The following is a 7,500-nucleotide window of genomic DNA, read 5'->3' as shown; positions in this document are numbered from 1 at the left end:
TGCAGGAGCTGCAGCCAGCGTCCAGCAGCTGATGGTGGGGTGGAGGAGCTGCAGCCAGCGTCCAGCAGCTGATGGTTGGGTGGAGGAGCAGCAGCCAGCCTCCAGCAGCCAGCCTCCAGCTAGTGATGGCGGGGTGGAGAAGCAGGCAGCCTCCATCAGCTGATGGCGGGGTGGAGGAGCAGAAGCCAGCCTCCAGCTGGTGATGGCGGGGTGCAGGAGCTGCAGGCAGCCTCCAGCAGCTGATGGCGGGGTGCAGGAGCTGCAGGCAGCCTCCAGCAGCTGATGGCGGGGTGGAGGAGCTGCAGCCAGCGTCCAGCAGCTGATGGTGGGGTGGAGGAGCTGCAGCCAGCGTCCAGCAGCTGATGGTTGGGTGGAGGAGCAGCAGCCAGCCTCCAGCAGCTGATGGCGGGGTGCAGGAGCAGCAGCCAGCCTCCAGCAGCTGATGGCGGGGTGGAGGAGCTGCAGCCAGCCTCCAGCAGCCAGCCTCCAGCTAGTGATGGCGGGGTGGAGAAGCAGGCAGCCTCCATCAGCTGATGGCGGGGTGGAGGAGCAGAAGCCAGCCTCCAGCTGGTGATGGCGGGGTGCAGGAGCTGCAGGCAGCCTCCAGCAGCTGATGGCGGGGTGGAGGAGCTGCAGCCAGCCTCCAGCAGCCAGCCTCCAGCTAGTGATGGCGGGGTGGAGAAGCAGGCAGCCTCCATCAGCTGATGGCGGGGTGGAGGAGCAGAAGCCAGCCTCCAGCAGCTGATGGCGGGGTGCAGGAGGTGCAGGCAGCCTCCAGCAGCTGATGGCGGGGTGCAGGAGCAGCAGGCAGCCTCCAGCAGCTGATGGCGGGGTGCAGGAGCTGCAACCAGCCTCCAGCTGGTGATGGCGGGGTGGAGGAGCTGCAGCCAGCCTCCAGCAGCCAGCCCCCAGCAGCTGATGGCGGGGTGGAGGAGCAGAAGCCAGCCTCCAGCAGCTGATGGTGGGGTGCAGGAGCTGCAGCCAGCCTCCAGCAGCCAGCCTCCAGCTGGTGATGGCGGGGTGGAGGAGCAGCAGCAGACAGCCTCCAGCAGCCAGCCAGCCTCCAGGAGCTGATGGCGGTGTGTGGGAGCAGCAGCCAGCCTCCAGCGTTCAGCCAGCATCCATCAGCTGATGGCGGTGTGAAGGAGCTGCAGCCAGCCTCCAGCAGGTCATGGTGGGGTGGAGGAGCAGCAGCCAGCCTCCAGCAGCTGATGGCGGGTTGCAGGAGCTGCAGCCAGCCTCCAGCAAATGATGGCGGGGTGCAGGAGCTGCAGGCAGCCTCCAGCAGCTGATGGCGGGGTGCAGGAGCAGCAGGCAGCCTCCAGCTGCTGATGACGGGGTGCAGGAGCTGCAACCAGCCTCCAGCTGGTGATGGTGGGGTGGAGGAGCTGCAGCCAGCCTCGAACAGCTGATGGCAGGGTGCAGGAGCAGCAGCCAGCCTCCAGCAGCTGATGGCGGGGCGCAGGAGCTGCAGGCAGCCTCCAGCAGCTGATGGCGGGGTGCAGGAGCAGCAGCCAGCCTCCAGCTGGTGATGGCGGGGTGAAGGAGCTGCAGCCAGCCACCAGCAGCTGATGGCGGGGTGAAGGAGCTGCAGCCAGCCACCAGCAGCTGATGGCGGGGTGGAGGAGCTGCAGCCAGCGTCCAGCAGCTGATGGTTGGGTGGTGGAGGAGCAGCAGCCAGCCTCCAGCAGCTGATGGCGGGGTGCAGGAGCAGCAGCCAGCGTCCAGCAGCTGATGGTTGGGTGGAGGAGCAGCAGCCAGCCTCCAGCAGCTGCTGGCGGGGTGCAGGAGCAGCAGCCAGCCTCCAGCAGCTGATGGCGGGGTGCAGGAGCTGCAGGCAGCCTCCAGCAGCTGATGGCGGTGTGCAGGAGCTGCAGCCAGCCTCCAGCAGCTGATGGCGGGGTGCAGGGGCTGCAGGCAGCCTCCAGCAGCTGATGGCGGGGTGCAGGAGCTGCAACCAGCCTCCAGCTGGTGATGGCGGGGTGGAGGAGCAGCAGCCAGCCTCCAGCAGCCAGCCTCCAGCTGCTGATGGCGGGGTGGAGGAACAGAAGCCTCCAGCAGCTGATGGCAGGGTGCAGGAGCAGCAGCCAGCCTCCAGCTGGTGATGGCGGGGTGGAGGAGCTGAAACCTGGGTCGGACCTGGTCTGCAGCAGGGCCCATTACCACTCAGAAGCTGATGGCAGTGTGTGTTTAGGTCCCTGCGGGGTGGATGAGCTGAAACCTGGGTCAGACTTGGTGTGCAGCAGGGCTCAGCACCCTCCAGAAGCCGATGACAGTGTGTCTTTAACTCCCTGCCTGGTGGGAGAGCTGAAAGCTGGGTCGGACCTGGTCTTTAGCAGAGCTCAGCAGCCTCCAGAAGCTGATGGCAGTGTGTGTTTCATCCCCTGCGGGGTGGGAGAGCTGAAACGTGGGTCGGACCTGGTCTGCAGCAGGGCCCATCACCATCCAGAAGCTGACGGCGGTGTGTGTTTAAGTCCCTGCGGGGTGGGAGAGCCATAACCTGGGTCGGACCTGGTCTGCAGCAGAGCTCAGCAGCCTCCAGAACCTGATGGCAGTGTGTCTTTAATCCACTGCGGGGTGCAGGAGCTGAAACCTGGGTCGGACCTGGTCTGCAGCAGGGCTCAGCAGCCAGCAGAAGGTGACGGCAGTGTGTGTTTAGTTCCCTGCGGGGTGCAGGAGCTGAAACCTGGGTCGGACCTGGTCTGCAGCAGAGCTCAGCAGCCAGCAGAAGGTGATGGCAGTGTGTGTTTAAGTCCCTGCCTGGTGGGAGAGCTGAAACCTGGGTCGGACCTGGTCTATAGAAGAGCTCAGCAGCCTCCAGAAGCTGATGGCAGTGTGTGTGTTTTGGTCCCTGCGGGGTGCAGGAGCAGGAACCCGGGTCGGACCTGGTCTATAGCGGAGCTCAGCAGCCTCCAGCAGCTGATGGCAGTGTGTGTTTAATTCCCTGCCTGGTGGGAGAGCTGTAACCCGGGTCGGACTTGGTCTGCAGCAGGGCCCATCACCATCCAGAAGCTGATGGCAGTGTGTCTTTAATTCCCTGCGGGGTGGAGGAGCAGAAACCTGGGTCGGACCTGGTCTATAGCAGAGCTCAGCAGCCTCCAGAAGCTGATGGCAGTGTGTGTTCAAGTCCCTGCGGGGTGGGAGAGCTGAAACCTGGGTCGGACCTGGTCTATAGAAGAGCTCAGCAGCCTCCAGCAGCTGATGGCAGTGTGTGTTTAAGTCCCTGCGGGGTGGGAGAGCTATATCCCGGGTCGGACCTGGTCTATAGCAGAGCTCAGCAGCCTCCAGCAGCTGATGGCAGTGTGTGTTTAAGTCCCTGCGGGGTGGGAGAGCTGAAACCTCGGTCGGACCTGGTCTATGGCAGAGCTCAGCAGCCTCCAGAAGCTGATGGCAGCGTGCCTCTAAGTCCCTGCCTGGTGGGAGAGCTGAAACCTGGGTCGGACATGGTCTGCAGCAGGGCTCGGCAGCCTCCAGCAGCTGATGGCAGTGTGTCTTTAAGTCCCTGCCTGGTGGGAGAGCTGAAACCTGGGTGGACCTGGTCTATAGCAGAGCTCAGCAGCCTCCAGCAGCTGATGGCAGTGTGTGTTTAAGTCCCTGCCTGGTGTGAGAGCTGAAACCTGGGTCGGACCTGGTCTATAGAAGAGCTCAGCAGCCTCCAGCAGCTGATGGCAGTGTGTCTTTAAGTCACTGCCTGGTGGGAGAGCTGAAACCTGGGTCGGACCTGGTCTATAGTAGAGCTCAGCAGCCTCCAGCAGCTGATTGCAGTGTGTGTTTAAGTCCCTGCCTGGTGGGAGAGCTGATATCCGGGTCGGACCTGGTCCACAGCAGGGCCCATCACCCTCCAGAAGCTGGTGGCAGTGTGTGTTTAAGTCCCTGCGGGGTGCAGGAGCAGAAACCTGGGTGGGACCTGGTCTGCAGCAGAGCTCGGCAGCCTCCAGCAGCTGATGGCAGTGAGTGTTTAAGTCCCTGCGGGGTGGGAGAGCTATATCCCGGGTCAGACCTGGTCTAAAGCAGGGCCCATCACCCTCCAGAAGCTGGTGGCAGTGTGTGTTTAAGTCCCTGCGGGGTGGAGGAGCAGAAACCTGGGTCGGACCCGGTCTACAGCAGAGCTCAGCAGCCCCCAGAAGCTGATGGCAGTGTGTGTGTGTGTGTGTGTGTTTAAGTCTCTGCCTGGTTGGAGAGCCGATACCTGGGTCGGACCTGGTCTGCAGCAGGGCTCAGCAGCCTCCAGAAGCTGATGGCAGTGTGTCTTTCATTCCCTGCGGGGTGCAGGAGCAGAAACCTGGGTCGGACCTGGTCTATAGCGGAGCTCAGCAGCCTCCAGCAGCTGATGGCAGTGTGTGTTAAAGACCCTGCGGGGTGGGAGAGCTGAAACCTGGGTCGGACCTGGTCTGCAGCAGGGCTCAGCAGCCCCCAGAAGCTGATGGCTGTGTGTGTTTAAGTCCCTGCGGGGTGGGAGAGCTGAAACCTGGGTCGGACCTGGCCCGCAGCAGGGCCCATCACCCTCCAGAAGCTGATGGCGGTGTGGGTTTAAGTCCCTGCGGGGTTGAGGAGCTGAAACCTGGGTCGGACCTGGTCTGCAGCAGGGCCCATCACCATCCAGAAGCTGATGGCTGTGTGTGTTTAAGTCCCAGGGGGGTGGGAGAGCCATAACCTGGGTCGGACCTGGTCTGCAGCAGGGCTCAGCAGCCTCCAGTTGCAGATGGCAGTGTGTGTTTAGTTCCCTGCGGGGTGCAGGAGCTGAAACCTGGGTCGGACCTGGTCTATAGCAGAGCTCAGCAGCCTCCAGAAGCTGATGGCAGTGTGTCTTCAATTCCCTGCGGGGTGCAGGAGCTGATACCTGGGTCGGACCTGGTCTGCAGCAGGGCCCATCACCATCCAGACGCTGATGGCAGTGTGTGTTTAAGTCCTAGTGGGCTGCAGGAGCTGAAACCTGGGTCGGACCTGCTCTATAGTAGAGCTCAGCAGCCTCCAGAAGCTGATGGCAGTGTGTCTTTAAGTCCCTGCGGGGTGGGATAGCTGAAACCTGGGTCGGACCTGGTCTGCAGCAGGGCCCATCACCATCCAGACGCTGATGGCAGTGTGTGTTTAAGTCCTAGTGGGCTGCAGGAGCTGAAACCTGGGTCGGACCTGCTCTATAGTAGAGCTCAGCAGCCTCCAGAAGCTGATGGCAGTGTGTCTTTAAGTCCCTGCGGGGTGGGATAGCTGAAACCTGGGTCGGACCTGGTCTGCAGCAGGGCCCATCACCCTCCAGAAGCTGTTGGCAGTGTGTCTTCCATTCCTAGTGGGGCAGGGGAGCAAAGACCTGGGCAGAGGAGCGCCTGTCTGCATCCGATCCGGCCCCTCAGCAGCCCGCCGTGAGCCTTAGAGAACCCCCCCCCCCCCCCAGCGGGCTCCAGGAACCGGGCCCTGCGTCGGACCCAGCTCAGTAAGGCCCTCCCTCGGGCCCTGCAGCAGGTGGCCCCGTCTATGCAGTCGAAAACCCCGCGAAAATCGGTGTAGAAACGCCCGAGAGGCGTGGTGCGGTTCCCCCGGCCGGTACCGGGTCCGGACCGGTCCGGAAGTCCACCCAGAACACTGCCTGGGGCTTCTGGGCGGCTCCCCAGGCGCAGGCAGTCGAAAACCGCGTGAAAATCGGTTCAGAATTGACAAAACGGCGACCTCGTCGCTCCAAAAACTAAGTCCAAACTAAGCCTTTCGCTTATCGCTTAACGCTTAAGGCGGTCGGCCTTATGGCCAGTAAATGAAAAGTGCCTGCGCCCCTGGAGGTTTTGGAAGGTGCGAGCGATGACCATGCTCGGGTTAGTAGGTGAGGCCATCGGAAAACCAGCGTGAGTTGGCGGGTTTGGGTGGCAATCTATTCCAGGCAGAGTCGACTATCTCTGGGCATCAATTTTGGGATTTTTCCGGCTCTGGTTCTGGGAGAAACGCAGGGGCAAAGTGCACGAGCCGCGGCCGATTTTGGTGGCCTGTCCCTGGGCACAAAGTCTGAGGAGTGTGGGCCTGGTTCTCCGAAAAATACCAGTCTGCTGGAGCTCACTCCCATGGCTCCAGGGGGCACGGCACACCCCCCGGTAGCCGACCAAAGTGCTCTACTCGGGCCAGACTCGGACCCACGACCCGGGGTGAGAACCACAACTACTGGTCATCCTTTTGACCTCCAGGGGGCGCGGCAGAGCCTCCCCAGTCCGACGCAAGTGCCCCACTTGGGCCATACTCAGACCCACGGCCCGGGGCGAGAACCACAACTACTGGTCATCCTTTAGACCTCCAGGGGGCCCGGCACAGCCTCCCTAGACCGACACAAGTGCTCCACTTGGGCTGTACTCTGACCCAAGTCCCGGTGCGAGAACCACAACTACTGGTCATCCTTTAGACCTCCAGGGGGCCCGGCACAGCCTCCCTAGGCCGACACAAGTGCTCCACTTGGGCTATACTCTGACCCAAGTCCCGGGGCGAGAACCACAACTACTGGTCATCCTTTTGACCTCATGGTCATCCTTTAGATCTCCAGGGGGCCCGGCACAGCCTCCCTAGGCCGACACAAGTGCTCCACTTGGGCTATACTCTGACCCAAGTCCCGGGGCGAGAACCACAACTACTGGTCATCCTTTAGACCTCCAGGGGGCACGGCACACCCCCCGGTAGCCGACCAAAGTGCTCTACTCGGGCCAGACTCGGACCCACGACCCGGGGTGAGAACCACAACTACTGGTCATCCTTTAGACCTCCAGGGGGCCCGGCACAGCCTCCCTAGTCCGACACAAGTGCTCCACTTGGGCTATACTCTGACCCAAGTCCCGGGGCGAGAACCACAACTACTGGTCATCCTTTAGACCTCCAGGGGGACCGGCACAGCCTCCCTAGACCGACACAAGTGCACCACTTGGGCCATACTCTGACCCAAGTCCCGGGGCGAGAACCACAACTACTGGTCATCCTTTTGACCTCATGGTCATCCTTTAGACCTCAAGGGGGCACGGCAGAGCCTCCCTAGTCCGACACAAGTGTCCCACTTGGGCTATACTATGACCCAAGTCCCGGGGCGAGAACCACAACTACTGGTCATCCTTTAGACCTCAAGGGGGCACGGCAGAGCCTCCCTAGTCCGACACAAGTGTCCCACTTGGGCCATACTCAGACCCACGGCCCGGGGCGAGAACCACAACTACTGGTCATCCTTTAGACCTCCAGGGGGCCCGGCACAGCCTCCCTAGTCCGACGCAAGTGCTCCACTTGGGCTGTACTCTGACCCAAGTCCCGGGGCGAGAACCACAACTAATGGTCATCCTTTAGACCTCCAGGGGGCACGGCACAGCCTCCCTAGTCCGACACAAGTGCTCCACTTGGGCTATACTCTGACCCAAGTCCCGGGGCGAGAACCACAACTACTGGTCATCCTTTAGACCTCCAGGGGGCACGGCAGAGCCTCCCTAGTCCGACACAAGTGTCCCACTTGGGCTATTCTCTGACCCAAGTCCCGGGGCGAGAACCACAACT

Source organism: Nothobranchius furzeri, unplaced genomic scaffold, assembly GCF_043380555.1.
Source record: "Nothobranchius furzeri strain GRZ-AD unplaced genomic scaffold, NfurGRZ-RIMD1 Scf229, whole genome shotgun sequence".
NCBI classification, from domain to species: Eukaryota; Metazoa; Chordata; class Actinopteri; order Cyprinodontiformes; family Nothobranchiidae; genus Nothobranchius; species Nothobranchius furzeri.
The sequence above is the reverse complement of the archived record's forward strand: the minus strand, read 5'-3'. Positions refer to the sequence as shown.